This window comes from Pholcus phalangioides, unplaced genomic scaffold (assembly GCF_987345545.1).
Source record: "Pholcus phalangioides strain wild (caught in Gottingen) unplaced genomic scaffold, Ppha-v1.0 ptg000007l_1, whole genome shotgun sequence".
Classification (NCBI taxonomy): Eukaryota; Metazoa; Arthropoda; class Arachnida; order Araneae; family Pholcidae; genus Pholcus; species Pholcus phalangioides.
The window spans coordinates 30229726-30247326 of NW_028301600.1; the positions used below are offsets into that span (position 1 = coordinate 30229726).

Genomic DNA, 17601 nt, shown 5'->3' on the forward strand with positions numbered 1-17601 from the left:
ATAACATGCAAATGTATAAGTCATTACATATTTTAGCAGTCATAGTTACTGCATGTAAATGCATAAAATCACCGAAATTTAAGAATAAGGGCGCATTTTTAGCATTTTTTTATTAATCGCACTGCACTAATATTTTTTTAAAGATTATTTTCATCCTTTTATTGTTCTGAAATGTAATAATTTTTCTTTATAATTTTTTCAAGAAAATATTACAACATTGAGTATTATTCATTTTAGGCATAAATTTGGGCAATTTAAATTCATATTTCTGCACTTATGATTGCATGTTTTCTTAATTTTTTGCGCATTTTTTTCAGTTTCACTGCATATTTTTCTTTTTCTTAGGCATACTTCAGTGCTGTTAATATGCATTTTTCTCCATTTTTTGTGCATATTTGTCTTTTTAATGCAATTCTTTTTGGAAATGTTTTTTTCATTTTTAAGTCATGTTTCTATATTTTTAAATGCATATTTTTGTGGTTTTTTTTTTCATTTTTCGGCAATTTCAAATGCATGTTTTTCAATTCGTTCATATTTTTCATTTTTAGTCCTATATTTTAGCATTATCAGATGGATTTTTTTCCTTTTTCGCACGTTTTTGATTTCATGTCATATCTCGGCATTTTTAAATGCAGATTTATCTTTATTTTTAGTGCATATATTTCAGCTTTTCAGCTTTTTTAGTGCATATATTTCAACTTTTCAGCTTTTTTAGTGCATGTTTTGCAACTTTTTTAGCGCATATAATCCGGGTTCTAGTTATCATATAGGTATAATTATCATTATGAACATAGATTATTAAGGGATGTCACGACCTCTGACAGTCCTCAAGATGTAAATTTTTCAAAAAAAATGACTTCAAAACTTATTTAACTTAATTGCAATTCAAATGCAAAGAAATTCGTGTCAGTCGGTTGATTGATTCTTTCAAAATAAGAGAAAGAAATAATGAATGACAATGTAAAAAGCATTCAAGAAACAAACTTTGAACGTGTTTTTTTCAGATCGAATTTTATGAAGTTTTTGCAGCATATACGTAAGATTGAATAAAAAATACTACTACACACTAAAAACTCTGAAATTTTGTAAAAATATTTATTCAACATATGATAATAAGATCAATCTCCAATTTAGCAATTGACCAATGCGAAGTATTTCTTTAAAAAATGTTGAATTCAGATGTTTGAAATTTATCTTTTTTTTCCAAGCTTTTAAAATTCAGAAAATTTTAACGAATGGTCAGATATTCACATTTGAAGTTCATTATAATGACAAATGTCGTATATATTCCTATAAAATTTGCTCAAAAACTGTAATCTGAGAGAATCGCGGTTTTTTTTTTCAAATGGTTTATTTTGTATATGGCAAAGTCCAAAGTGCGGCCAATTCACGAATTGGCCAAAGCCCGATTTTTAAAAATGATTCAAGCTTTGACCGGAGATCCCTGGTCAAAGTTGGATAAGCTGATGTAAGACGGTCCGTAGCCAAAACAATTTTTTTCATCGTAAACATGTGATAGATGGCTATAAAAAGTAGCTGTATTGGATTAGCTCCGTGTGACGAGATTAAAAAAGAATCGAAATTCGGAAGAAAAACTATATACTGTAATAATATAGACATACAGTTTTTTGTCAAATTTTGAAGAAAGAAAATGATTACCGCATCATGACTGCGGCTTGATGGGCTGCCATAGCTAACGTGGACATAATTATCACGAAAACATATGCCAGCTGGGTGATGATCTCGAATCATGTATTTGGTTATTGGACTTAGGCCAGGGATTTCCGGCCAGTTCGCAAACTGGCGGGCCAGAGCCCGAAATTCGAACATTGGCCCGGTCAAATTACAAAGAAATTGGTCAATTCCAGATCTGGCAGGCTACTTCGCGAACTGGCGAATTTCGGGCATTGACAGTAGCATATACATTTACACTATAATTTTAGAAGAAAAAATTGACGGTTGGATAAGAAATTTTTGGCATTTTGATTTGCTTCAAAATGGAGTATTTTTCATTCATTTCTGAAAAAAACGACTTTAGGGGTCATAACACCCCTATATCATTCAAGTGGTTATACTATATGGGTGCTTTTATTATTTTACTAGATACATAAATAAAACTTCATTACGTGTTCTCGAAAGTGAAAACTATTTCCACTATCTGGAAATTGGGATGAAAAAATGATAATGATTACTTTATTCTAAGCAGAATCACATACAAAAGCGCGTTCTTAATTAAGAGAGAGAGAGCTCTACATCATCAAAGCTCATAGAATATGTTATGTTACACAATGTGTTTCGAAGAAGAAAAGAGGCAGGCGGCTTATACGGCTATTTCAATAAGTATCGTATAAAGCGAGTTCATAAAAGTTTCGGTGAAAAATTTCACGCTATAGCGCGGAAGCGGTGGACGGAGAGCGAGAAAATAACGCAGCAGTAGCAAGCATATGAAGAAGCTGTAGCGTTATAAAGCGCGTCGAGAAAAGAGTAGTTCATTCCCTCCCACCGGACTAAACAAATGAAGGTTGGAACATCTGGTTTCTAAACGCAAAAGACAATGCCAAGGAGCAAACTTGAATAACATTTATATTCTTAACCCGGTGGCTTTTAGATGGTTGAAGATATTAATATTTTTTTTTCCTTTGCAGGTATCTATGAATTGCAAAGTTTTAGAACTTCCCTAGCACAAAGATAATATGGCATACACATAAAAAGGATTATAACAGCTGGTGACGCATCCTATGGAGCTATTCAATGATTCTAGCTTCGGGATAGCCTTTGCTGAAGCACTTAATATGCTTTTATATCATAGTAGCAAAAATAACCGGTGTTGCCCGCGAAAAATGGTAAATGCTCAAACGTATGATGCATTGTTTAATTACACTGTCTTCCAAAAGTTAAGCATGTGGCGGTTCATATATAACACATAACGACACCACTTTAATCTTTCCCCTCTGGAACTGGACTGTAATTAGATACAAACACGTGTTGCTCGTGTATATAGTTCCTTCATGTGAAGGGTGCTCAACCCTTTGGCGAGTGCGGGCCACTTTGGTGATCTGGATATGTGCCGCAAGCTGCTTAAGTGAGCTGTAAATATAACGCGGGCCACTCAGGTGATCTAGGAAGGCACTTAAGTCATGTGAAACTGCACCGTGAACCACTTAAGTTATTTGTAAATGTTCCCCCGGTCACTTGAGTGATCTATAATTGTGCTGCGGGGCACTCATGCAGGTGATCTTGAAATGTGCAGCAGACCACTTAAGTGATGTGAAACTGCACCGTGGGTCATTCAAGTGATCTGTAAATTTGTTGCGGGTCACTTAAGTGACGTGGAAGGACATCGCCGGTCACTTAGTCTATGAATGTGCTGCTTAGTTCATTTTTTAAAATTTAGAATCGAAGTCGCAGGCAGCATCAGATGACTCCGAGGGCCACATTTGGCTCGCGATAATGGCTTGAGCATGTATGCTTTATGTAGAACCTTTGGCGCACAGTACTGGCAGGTGTAACCAAGTCATGCTTCAACCATGGATGTAACAGTTGTGGAGGACGCGCGCGCTCGTCGATTCCTCTTGGCTACTATAGCAACATATAGATTATCAGAGGTGTGGTAACCCTTGGTCGGACCGGGCACAGTTCTCCGGACAGCTGCTTGACTTGTTTAGAATTGTTTCTATAATCGGTATATTGCTATAGAGAGAGTAGCCAAGCGGAATCGATGATTGACCGCTACAACTGTTGCATCCATGGTTGCAGCATCACTTGGTAAAACAATACAGGGTATCCAAAATTGTTTCCATAGAGGATAGCGCGTCATTTGAAAACTTTTTGTAATTGAATGTATGTTTCTAAAGGCAATGGTTGTAGAGATATCTGTTGTGCAATCAAGTTGGGACAGCCTGTATATGCCAGTACTGTGCGCCGAAGGCTTCACATGAAGGGACTGTACACCCTAGTACCACGTGTTTGTGTTCCATTGACCGTCCAATACAGAGGGGCGAAATTAACGTACTGTCATTGTGTTATATAAGACGTCACGTGCTTAACTTTTCGAAGCCAGCGTAGTATATTTCTAACATCTTCATCGTTCAGACCAGTGGAACAATGGTGCGCCCGAGTGGTGTGGTGGTAAGATGCTCGTCTACCACCGTGAAGGTTGCCGTTAGGTCCCAGGTTCGGGGAGAGAATATAGGTAACAAGAAAATTACCCTAACGAGCTTGAGGTGACCACCGATAGATGGCGCCTTCATTTCCAACTCAGCTCGTTAACGGCACTAAATTGCGATATGGCTGGAGTTGGGATGCAGTACTACTACTTCACCAACTCTGGCCATATCGCTATATTGCAATTTACTGCCATTAGTGAGATGGGTTGGAAGTGAAGGCGCTGTCTATCGGTGGTCGCCTCGAGTTCGTTAGGGAAAATATCTTATCGACATCCTCCCTTGGGTTCGAACCCGGGACCCTGACAACAACCTTCACGATGGTAGACGAGCATCTTACCACCATGCCACTCGGGCACAAGGGATGCAGTACTAGAACAATGGCTTAAGTGAATTGTGAGAAAGAGGAGGAAGCACTCACAGGTTAGAGAGAGTAAAAATTTCAGGGGTGAGAACCCCATCCCCCGAAATCATGTCCTACATTTTTCATGCTTCAGCTTCGGGAGATACGTTATCCTCCATAAGGGTCTACGCTACTACTTCACCAAACACCAATTCTGGCCATATCACACTATATTGCAATTTACTGCCATTAATGAGATAGGATGGAAACGAAGGCACTATCTATCGATGGTCACCTTAAGTTCGTTAGGGAAAACATCTTAGCTATATGTTACCTCCGGTTTAAACCTGGGACCGTGACGGCAACCTTCGAGCATTTTACCACCACGCCACTCGGGCGCTGATCTACTGGTTTACGCTACTGTCGGGAAGAAAACATATTTACGTTCCTATTAGGAAAACAACTGACTTTTTTCGACAAATTTTTTGCTGTTTTAAAGTTTGAAAATAATTAAAGTAGTCTATTCAAGTCACGTTATGTTTGGTGTATAAACACACAATTTCACGAAGATTGGTCGAAAATTGTAGATTTGAAAATTACTTAGAACATACTATACGTATACAAACCTGACACAATCAGAAATACGGGATGGTCCACAAGTCTGGACCAGTTTAAAAAAAAAAACTATTAAAGACAAATGACTCTTAAAGTATTTGAAAGAGAAGATTTCAAATTTTGTTTTCATTTATTTAAAATGTTTACATTAGAAGAGCACAGGTGTCGGGATGATATGATCGAAATGTTAAAAATTTTCAACGGGATGGATAAAATTGACCATGATTTATTAATACATCATCAATCAACTGCTTCGACAAGGGGATACCAGTAAGTAAGGGAAAATTTGGTGAGGAACAATTCTAGGTTGTTGTGAAGCAGGGAGTTTGTCTTTAATAGGGCTGTGAATAAATGGAATAGCTTACCTCCTGGGGTCGTGAACTCTAACACGATTGACTCGTTTAAAAAGAAATAGATAAACATATTGGGATAAATCGAGAATCTATTCCTACTTAGATGAGACAACCATAATTTCTTATGGGCAATATATTTACATTTCATCATAACTATTGGTTTTTTATTGCTCTTATTGGGTTGCTGTATTTTTGATATAGTTTAGACATGTAATTAGACAACCATATTTTTATGAGCATCTTTTTTCAGCCACCTCGTTGGACATATTGTCTGTTGTGGCATTTGTGTTTATATTTATTTGTATTTGCATATTTCCATCCATTTTACTTCCATTCTTTATAACATCCATGTTACAAACAACATGGCAAGAAATGGGCTTGACATTCTCTGCAACACTAATGTTTATTATTATTATTTTTTCAAAACTTGACTTCCAGACTTGTGGACCACTCTGTATGATAAAGATTTTATGCAGTTCAAATCATCATCTATGACAGTAACTTTTAGGTAGTCATCAGCTTAATGAAATGAATTTGAATTACTAGAACTCAATTTCAATAAAAGAAATTAACTATCATTACGCAAGTTAATCTTTGATCTTGCGTGTTGAGGTTCATCTCTTGGTACCCCGAGGTTATTTTAATTAAGCATAAAACCGTTTCTGAGAAACATCAAACGTCTATGTCGTGTTAGCTAGGATTCAAACGGACAGTCAGAAAATTGAAGTTTGATGTTTAAATATTTTCGGCTGTCAATTACTTTGATTAGGTATAACCGCATTCATAATAAACGGTCATTTGTATAATAAACTGTCAAGTTCGATAAAATCCCTTTTATAAAACTTGGAAAATCCAATCAATAAATCTCCCAAGTTACATTCGAGCAAATGCAACCGATAATCTTATTGGTTGAATTTTTCAAATTTTATAAAAGAACTTTTAGAAAACTTTTACAGTGTAATCCCAGCCTGAGAGACGGCGAGGTTTAAAATATATAATTCTGAATCAAGAAAGTTTAAAGTGAGCACGAATTTTGTAAGAAAATTCTGTGGTTGTAAAAAAGCCATATTCATTTTATATCAGGAGTCGAATATTTCTTACTTGCGTACATTAGAAACACCTATCTCAATAAAATCTCAAAATTTGTTTCAGGAGTTGTATACATAAAAAATAAAGAAATTCGCTTTTCATGCAGTCCCCGTGTGCTAAAAATTTCAATTAATTAAATGTTGATTCCGCTCTGAAAAGTGATTTACAAAAAAATTCATATTTTTAATTGCAATATATATTGAGATATTAAATGTATGATAAAATATATATTATATGTTTTGGTAGTTCACTGTTGGCAAGTTTCATTGGTTCAAAAGTTGCCATTTTTAGGAGCTGCGCACAAATAAAATGAACTCTATAATTTTATACACAATGAGTAACAATTACATTTTGTGTTTTAAGTACATAGGGTTAAGTATACATACAAAGTTTATTTTTCATAATTTTTTTATGTATACGAGCCCCTTAGGAAGTTCAAGACGTTGTGAATAACTGTCATTTGAAAACATTTTTTGATGTGAATACGTCTTTTTTAAATCATCTGACGATACTGGGTGCAATCGCAAAAATTTACGTAATAAAATAATTTAAACGCTCATATATCTAAAGAAGTATTCAGAATATATCAGTGTTTGGTATGTGTGCGGGTAGCTCTCGTTGAGACAAATCCAATGATACCACTCTGGTCTTAATACTTCTTCTGGTCTGGGAACCAGACTCACTGCCCGCTTTCGTAACGAAATTATTTTACTCTATATCTCGAGCGATTCGCAGTGCAAACAAAAGCTAATGGTATCGTCTGATAGGCATTTTTGAGACAAATTCAATGATGCTACTTTGGTTTTAATACCTCTTTTTGTCTGGGCACCAGGTTCGCGGCCCGCTTTCATAACGAAATCGTTTTACGCTATATCCCAGGAGGTTCGCAACGTAAATATACATCATCTGTTGGCTATTTTACAGACAAATTCTCTCGATTATACCAATTTCATTATTTCAGTTCCTACGAAGCAAAGGTAGGTCCACAGAACGTGTTCATGTTAAAATTTACGTCCTTGTCTATGACACAACCAACCTCATCTTTAAATTCAAAGTATGTTTCTCTAAAGTCAATGGTTGCAGAGATATCCGCTGTGAAACAATTTTCGGCATCCTGTATTGAAAAACTGAATTTATTGAACTAATTTATAGAAACTATGGAGCGCAATATAAATAGCCAGTGTTTTCGGCATTCTCGTTGGGCAGAAACTTTGGTGAGAATGTACCGGGTGTGCACTCTTGTCCTGCTCGAAAGCTAATTATTCCTAAATCATTATTCTTAGAGGAAACTTCTATAAAAAAGTTTTAAATGTTGTCACTCATCATTCTAGAAGCCGTTTGTATAAAAAATATATATTTATGGGAAAAAATGCAAAATTTAATTTTTTTATACAGTCCCGGGGGTCCTGTAATTAATTTCCAGTAAAAAAAAATTTCATACACTACCATGTGGAATAAAAAAATGAAATAAAAATTTTGTTACGATCGAAATTGACTAGGTTATGAAACATTGAATTTTGCGAATTTTTGCCACATTTTTTCATCAGGAGAAATTCATCATTCCAGTTCGCTTTACGGGGCCGTATAAAAATTTATTCTATACAAATACAAAGCCGCAACAGGTAAAATGCCCAACAACAGATGCCCATGAAAAGGTTGCCAATTAAAATTAAATGCAGTAACTCAAAAAAAGAGCAATTATCACGATAAACTAATACGTACTAAAATAAAATTGAAAAAAAAAACTAATAATTATAATAAAATAAAATACACTGCCCATAAAAATAGTTGTTTTATCTAAGTATGGATAGCTTCTCGATTCATCAAAAATTATAAACATCGTATTTCTTTTTTAAACGGACATAATAACCTTTATAATTTTCTTGAGACTTTATTCAATGGCATAATACTAAATGTCGGTAGGTTACTACTACTTAACAGTAGTAATCTTGTAATTTGTTGTTTGTTTTAATTAAAAAAAAAAGCAACGGTTCAGGAAATAGCCATTGAACAACGATAAGAGGGGACACCCTGCATGTACATCCAATAATACCGTCAAGCTTGAACTAAACAATGTTGTTTCATAAAAAGAGCAAAGTATGCAAACTATGCAAAAATTCAATTTGCCTGAGTGGCATCATAAAGTGTGAGCAGACTCTGCAATATGAAACGCGCGTGTCAAAAGAAATCAATATTTCGGGGAGTAAAAACTAGAATATCGTGTATAATTTGTAGAAATAACGACTACGAAACTATAACTCACGATAGTTGTAAGATTTGAAGTACGGACAAAATGTACTTTCACTGCGACAGATTCTTTTTGCGTATGCAAAATTATTTTTCTTCTAAAAATTTTCATCATGTGAAATTGCTGAACGGAATTCAACGAAACTTGAATTCGATTTCTCAACAACCAAATCAATCAGCATATCGACGATCCAGAAATGTTATTCCGACAGATGCAATAACAGTTTCCTTCCGATGTTTTCGCTGATCTGGAACACACACACACAGAACCGATACCACCAACATGCAGCAAGCAACAAGTAGTCTGGTAAGTAAATCGAAGTTTCTCAACTTTAAAAAAGATGGCTAATGCACAAGGTACATTGCCGAAAATAAGCAGCCAACGTGAATTCCATTATGTATAAAAGATTTTGTTCTGCCTTCAATACAAATCTCCAAACTCTGCATAGGCTAGGAAATGGATTGAATTGATATACAGGGTGTCCTGTACGTGCTAATGCGGCCTTTGTCTCATCAACCGTCCATCGTAGAAGTATGATTCCAATTTGAAAATGCTCAAAAGGCTTTCGAAAATTACCCTGTACCAGTTTTGAGTGTGAAAATACAGTGTGACAAAATAAATCTAAATTTTTGTACGGTCTCCCTGTCCTCTAACTTTCAATTAGAAAGTTGTTACGCTGTATCTCCAGAGACCAACCGAAAACATTCCATGCTTCCAAGTGTAATATTCGCTAAGATATTCGAATTCAAAAATCGGATAAATAATACGGAAAGAATAGCAATAACTAATGGACAACCTTCCTTTCCACTCACTTAAGCTGCCCTTTCCCAAATTTTCTCCGATTTTTGAATTCGAATATCTTAGCGAATATTGCATTTAAAAACTTGGAATTTTTTTTGTTGGCCTCAGGAGGAACAGGGAAACAACTTTCTAATTGAAACTTAGAGGACGGAGGGAACGTGTAAAAATTTAGATGTTTTTAGTTTGTTAAATTACTGTAATTTCACTCTCAAGACTGGTACATGGTAATTTTTGAACACCTCTTTTGAGCATTTTTTAAATTAAAACTACCTCTACGACGGACGGTTGGTGAGATAAAGGCCGCATTAGCACTTACAGGACATACTGTAGCATGGGTCTTTTCATCTGGTCATTAATATAGTAGTTAGTGATTCATCTGACTATTATACAGATCCTGTATGATCATACAGGATCTATCACACAGGTATCCACAACATTTTCCAACTGTTGAACAACGCTTAAGAGTGATAAACACGTACTCCTACTGATCAGTGAAGTACGTAGTGTTGAACCTTTTGAACACTGCACGCCACTTCACTGGTTTGAAAACATGTCGGGTGACATCGGGTACATGTCATAAGTGACCTGTGAATGTGCCGCGGGTCACTCAAGTGGTCTGAGACTGTTCCGCGAGTCACTTAAGTGGTCTGGAAATGTTCCACGGGTCATTTAAGGGGTCAGGGAATGTATTACGGGTCACTTAGATAGTCTGCGAATATGTCGCGGGTAATTTAAATGATTGGTAAATGTGCCGCAGGCCAGTTAAAGGGTGTGAAAATATGTCTCGGGTCACTTAAGAAATCTGGTTATGCTTAGTTCATTTTTACAAAATTATGTTTGAGGTCGCTGGCCACATCAGATGACTTTGACGGCCACATTTGGCCAACGTGAAATGGGTTGAGTGTCTATGATATACTGGGTATCCTGTCATAATGAAGACCAGACTTTATTTGATCAACCGTTCGTCGTACAGAAATGATTCCACTTTTAAAAAGCACTCAAAATGTGTTCAAAAATCACCCTGTACCGCCAGTTTTGATGAATGAGGGAAAGAAGCATTGTCCTTAGTTTATACCGTTCTTTCCCAACTTTTCTCTGTTCTTATATTCACACATCTCAGCTAATATTGCACTTGGAAAGGTGGGATCTTTTTTGTTCGTCTCAGAAAAGACAGGGCAACAACTTTTTAATTGGGATTTTAGGACATTGTTGTCCATGTTAAAAATTTAAATCTCATTTTGTGACACACACTTTTTTTCCACTCTCAAAACTAGCATAGGGTGATTTTTGAACACATTTTGAGCATATCTAAAGTGGAATCAGGCCGCATTAAGATTTACATGACATCCTGTATACATTATCATGCAAATCGACTCAAGAAACTTCATCATGTCAACATATCGAAGTTGCCAGCCTAGTTGACGACATCATCATCCCCCCCCCCCCCCCAGCAGACCTTCAAGTTCTCTGCCTATGCTTTTAGCACGCAAAGAGACCTTTTTAAGAATGAAACAGAGCATTCTATTTGCTTTTAATAAGTGTTGTTTTAGATTTTTTATTGAAAATCAAAAATGTGGAAGATTATTTGCGAAAGAAAGAACTAGCCCATAAAAAAGATTATGGTTCTCTCTTCTAAGTATGGATGGCTTCTCGATGTATCTCACTACGCTTATGATTTATCCCATTATTCTAATCGTATAGATTAGGCCATTATAAAATTTAGGAACGAGAAAGCTGAAATGTTTTTTAGAATATATTTATGAAAAATAAAGCTTATAGCGGTAAATGAAATTCATATCATGACACTTTTTACGCACACAAATTAACTTTTGAAAAAATTACAAAATCTAAGTTTTTATATATTCCCCCAAGGAGAAAAGAGAAGAGAGTAAAAAAACCCTTAAAAAATGTGTTTTTATAACTAGGGTAAAAAAACTCCAAGTATTTTTCACTGTGCTATAATCTAACGAGACTTGACAGACGAATAATAAAAATGGAAGGAAAGTACCTATACGTGGAAAAATCCAAGTAAAAGACAGACCAGATATCTAAAAAGGTACAAAAGAAAAACAAATACAGGTCCCAGCAGGATGACACGTTCAGAAACTTATGTTGACACGTTCCGCCCAACTCTGGTTTGCAGCATTTCCACAAAACAGCGAAGGAAAAAAAAAAATAGATATAAACACAGGCAATATAATAATGTATACAAGGTGATTCCATATTACTTCTTGCCTCATTTCACTGGCGAACCGTCGATTCCTAGAGGCATACTTCCAATTAGAAAAAGTATTCAAATATCGTGCGATACTCAGATAAGTCATTCATGTTGCACGGGGGTTGTTGTAAAATAAAAAAATTAACTTTCCATATGGAAACCCTGTCCTGAAAAGTCCGATAACATTCAAGAGAATTACCAACTTTTGAATTTCGGAAATGTTCCGTTTTGAAAGAAAATTAGTGGAAATGTTACCCTTTGATTAAAATTTGAGGTGTCACAAGTATTAAAAATTTGGAAATTTCTACGTCACCTGTTGATTCCATAAGGTTTTAACTAGCAATAAGGTACCCTTATTACCCTCTCGTCATTCTATAGTGGAATCTCCCATAACGGACACTCCCGTTATCAGACACCCCCACTGATGGGCACAATTTTGAATTACATCGATGGGACTCAATATATATTTTATTATCCCTTAACAGACGCATTTGTGTCCGTTATCGAGATGAAAAACACTGAAGTATATGAAAAAGGGGTGGATATGTTACCTGTTGATAGAAACGACTAACTTTACATTGTAATTTACACTAAAAATATTCCCGTTTGAATATAATCCCGGTAACATAATCTGACAGAGCTTTAAAGATTCATAAATCATTAAGAAGTGGAAATGTTCCGTTTTGAAAATAAGTTCAATTATAATTCACGAAAACCGTGAAAACAAAATGACTAACTGTACATTGAATATTATGGACGTATAAAACTTCTTATTAAAAGTTATGCTCATTAAAATTGTCTAATATCTCAGCGAATATTGGATTCAGAAATGTGGAATTTTTTTTTGTTGACCTTAGGGCAGACAGGGCCACCAACTTTCTAATTGGACTTTTGAGGACAGGGTGTCCGGGTGGAAAGTTAATTTTTATATTTTAATAACTATACAACCCCCTTGGAACATGATCTGAGTTCTACACGTTCGTTGGATGCTTTTTCTAATTAGAAGTATGCCTTTAGGATCATCGGTTCACCAGTAAAATGCGGCAAGGAGAATTATGGAATCATCCTGCATAATAATAGTAATAATAATAATAAAAAACAAGGGTGATTCTCAGTTGAACAGAAATATTTGGAGAGCAAAAACAAAGAAAAACCCCAGTGATGCATCGAGTGAGAGTCAAATTTTGACGTTACGTAATATTCCCCATAGCTATAGTACAGAAAAACTAAAAGAGAGGTGCATAAAAGCTGAATGAGAACCAGCGGCAGCAGCTTAGGAAAAATTTTCAATACACTATCAAAGACGGTGTAATAAAAATAAGGATATGAAAATTGAGAAACTACTCTCTTTTATGAGTTTAAAATAAAAATAAAGTAAAAAAAAAAATTAATTACCTTGAAATGATCCTTTGACATTTTCGAGATGAAAAATTTTCACGGTTCCGACAGTGACTCGTAGTGCAGATTCTTTTCGTGTGGCACAAAAATTACTTTTATTCTTAAAATTTTTCGCATGTATGTCGAATGTTATTATGATTTTTATTTCGGACGCGAACTCTATAAATATTCTTCGGAATTTATAAAAATGCTGCGATTTATTTTTAAATGCTTATTCTCTTTTTTAGATTTCTATATATTTCGATATATTATCAAGAAATTATACTGAAAGATTTTCGTGGTTACTGGGAGAGATCGTATTTCAAACTTCTTTCTTTCGACCGTTTTTTTTCCCCCTTTCAGATCTAATGTCGGAATAGCTTCTTTTATTTGGAGAAAATAAGTCTACTGTATTAAAAATATCAGCACGGAAACTATAAATAGGTGGAGGAAGATTTGATACGAAAAATAAATTTCCACGTTAGTGGATTGTGTTTCTGAAAACGTGATTTCACGTTTCTCTCTCGCTTGTGTTTAACAAAGTTTTGATTATTTTGTTACGAGAGATAAAAGAATTTATTTTCAATAATAATTAATAACGGGAATAAATTGTGTTTTTTTTGTTTTGTTTTTAACTTACCCCCTTTTCCAAAATTTTTCTATCCCTTTTTGAATGAATTTTATTTTGTTCATAGAGTTGGGGACTTTCAAGAACAAAAAATGCTTCAAATGTAGTTACTAATCATTCTAAAAGCCGTTTACATCAAAAAATATCTGATGTAGAAAATTACTATTGAAGGTGTGTGAAGTACTATTTTTGAGCACGTCTTGATGCTTGAGCAATGTACTGAAACTATAGACCTCTTCTGTGTATACGTGAGTATGCATGCATGTTTGTAAGCTTGGAAAATTGTGTGTATGATTTTTTTTTCCTCTACATGTATATACATAAGCATGTTATTTTGATTTCTCATTTCAGATAGGTGCTTTGATGACTGAAACTATTAATTTATTGACATCGTGATGTGACACTTCGGATTGCCACCAACATGTATTACGAAGTTGTTGTTTTTTTTCGATTCCTTCTACCTTAATACTCAATCAAACTTCACTTATGTTTGATCATTCGTGTTTCGTGTTAGTGTATTTTGTTTTGTATATACAGGGTGTCCTGTAAGTGCTAGCACGGTCTTTCATCAACCGTCCGTCGTAGAAGTATGATTCCAATTTAAAAAATCCTCAACAGGCGTTCAAAAATTACCCTGTATCAATTTTGAGAGTGAAAATACAGTGTGTAACAAAGTAAAAATCTTAGTTTTCACACGGTCCACCTGTGCTCTAACTTCCAATTAGAAAGTTGTTGCCCTATCTCTCCTGATGCCAATTGAAAAAAATTCATGTTTTTAAGTGCAATATTCACAGAGATATTCGAATTTGGAAAAGAACAGCGTTAAATGCGGAAAAACCGTTTCATCCGCATTTAACGTTAATTGGTACAGGGTAATTTTTGAACGCCTGTTGAGTATATTTCAAATTCATACCTCTGTCCATACCTCTATATCACCTATTTATAGGTTCCTGATACGAGAAATTTCTACGTAGTGGATTGTCTTTTTGGAAACGTGATTTCGCTTATGTTTAAAAAAAGTTTTGATAATTTTTATGGGAAATTATTTTCTATAAAAATTAATAATTAATAAAATAATTAAAATTAATAAAATAATTAAAATTAATAAAATAATTAAAATTAATAAAATAATTAAAATTAATAAAATAATTAAAATTAATAAAATAATTAAAATTAATAAAATAATTAAAATTAATAACGAGAATAAAATTGTGTTCTCACTTTTGTTTTTAACTCATCAAACGTTTCAAAAATTTTCCATCACTTTTTGAATGAATTTTATTTTGTTCATAGAGTTAGAAACTTCAAGGACAAAAAATGTTTCCAATACAATCACTCATCATTCTAGGAGCCGTTTATATACACTCGTGTGCAAGATTAAGAGAATTAGCACATTATGTCGAATTTCTGAAAAACTAGTGAACAGATTTTAATGAAATTTGGTACGAATATACAGTTATAACAGAGAAAAAGAGATGTACCATACAAAAGTCATAGTACGCACGCATGATTGTCAGTAAAGGTCATCATTGCAGGAATGTCCAAAATCCACGTTGCGAGATCGAACCGAAAATGAGTCTAATATGGGGTGTGGTTCCTTCTCACAGTCAGACAGGTCGCACAGCGCGACGGCATACTTAACACGAGGCAGTTGAGGAGTCCCTGTAGCAATCGGTCCCACTCCTGCAGCAACGCAGTTTTCAGTTCCGGGATGGTTCTCGGAGGGAGATATCGAGATGCAATTGCCCTCCCAAGAGCGTCCCAGACATGTTCTATAGGGTTTAGTTGAGGAGATTTGGCTGGCCAATCCATACGCCAAATATCCTGACGTTCGAGATAATCGTTGACCAGGTGAGCCCGATGTGGACGAACGTTGTCGTCCATGAACAGGAACCGATCGCCAACTGCGCCCCTGAAAAGTCGAACATAGGGCTCTAAGATCTCCTCTCTATACCTCCTAGCAGTCTGCCAATCACATGGAGGGCGTCCAACGTCATGCTTTCCCAGGCCATGACACCACCACCATAGTGGTCTATTTTCCTGATGTGGGAGGGATAGTATCGGGTACCAGGCTCTCTCCAGATGAGGGAGCGATTCTCTCTCGAGAATCAGTGTCTACGACAGTGAAGAGCACGTTGCTTCACTGAAGTCTGGTCCAAGGCTGATGTTGTCTGCACCATGCTAAACGCGCTCTCTTGTGTGTTGCAGTTAGCGGGACGCAAACAGCGTGTCTTCTGGCATAAAGCCCTCTCTCATTAAGCCTTCGGGCAACAGTAAACCGTGAAATTCGAGTTCCAGGTGCAGCATGCAGCTCACGTGAGAGCTGTGATGCTGTAGCAGTCCTGTGGCGCTGCACTGAAAGTGCCAAATAACGATTTTCATGGGTCATCGTGGCTCTTCGACGACCTTGTCGAGGTCTTTTCGATATGGATCCAGTGTCCTGAAACTGTTTCCACAAATTGCAGGCGACACTGGGCGTAACATCGAGCTCTGTAGCCACCTGCACTTGTGATTGCCCTGCCTCCGATCTACCGACGATTCTCCATCTCATTCCGTCATCCATACGTTTGTGGCTACCCATTTTACCTGATAGCTTATAAAATTTACCAAACTCTTGCGAGAAGCACAGAGAATGTCGCCGAGTAGTACGAGCACACGAATCGTGGAAAACGCCTCGTGTCCTTATCATCCCCTCCGTGGTCACAACTCCGCTCACACGCACGTGTACGCTTACGTATTCGACACTGAATATTTGCATACTTCTTCGGTGGCATTATTAGTACCTTTGGTTCAGTACTTTTTGTGAAATCAGACACACGCACACACGCAATGTGCAAATTCTCTTAACTTTGCACACGAGTGTATATAAAAAAATTATTTATGGGAAAAATGAAAAATTCATTTTTTATACGGTCCCTGGGTCCAATACGTAATTCATTTCTAGTAAAAGAAATGTCATGCATTGCCATGTGAAATGAAAAAAAATCATTTTGTTATAAAATCAAAATTGACTAGGTTATGAAATACTGAATTTTGTAAATTTTAGCCACATTTCTTATCAGAAAACGCATTATTTCAGTAGCTTCATGGGGCTAAATAAAAATCTCTACCTAATTACTAATATATAATTAACTTGAAATTTCATTCAGTGACATAACATTAGGCGTCAATTTATGGTGCTTTCAACTATTCTTTCTTTCTGCTGTTTTTTTTAGTTCTAATGTAGAATAATTTCATTTATTGGACGATAATAAAGCAATCACATTAAATATTAGCATGAAAACTATAAATAGGCGAAGAAAATTTGATACGAAAAATAAATTTCCATGTAGGTGGATTTTTTTTTTTTAGAAACGCGATTTCACTTATGTTTAAAAAAAGTTTTGACAGTTTTGCTACAAAGATAAAAGAATTAATTTTCATTAATTAATAACGAGAATAAAATTGTCTTTCTTCCTTTGTTTTTATAACTCATCAAATCTTTTAAAATTTTTCCATCTCTTCTTGAATGAATTTCATTTTGTTCATAGCATTAGGATACTGATAGGCTTGTTCTGATCTCTAAACTACTTTAGTTTCCAGTACAGGGTACTAAGGGAAGTCCCTCAGCCGTATTGTACTGGCGAAGCGTTGATTCTAGAGGCATACACCCAAGTAGAAAAAGTATCCACAAATAACATGTAGACCTGAGATATGTCATTCATATTGCAAGGGGTTATATAGTTATTGAAACATAAAAATTAACTTCTTATACGGACACCCTGTC

The 17601-nt window shown here is 35.5% G+C and overlaps 1 protein-coding gene across 3 annotated transcripts in view; it reads right to left on the reverse strand.

The window, feature by feature from the left end:
• The window catches only part of LOC149085158 (uncharacterized), a 165743-nt gene that overhangs the window by 98710 nt on the left and 49432 nt on the right, over window positions 1-17601 (reverse strand). The gene's annotated exons all lie outside the window — the stretch shown is intronic.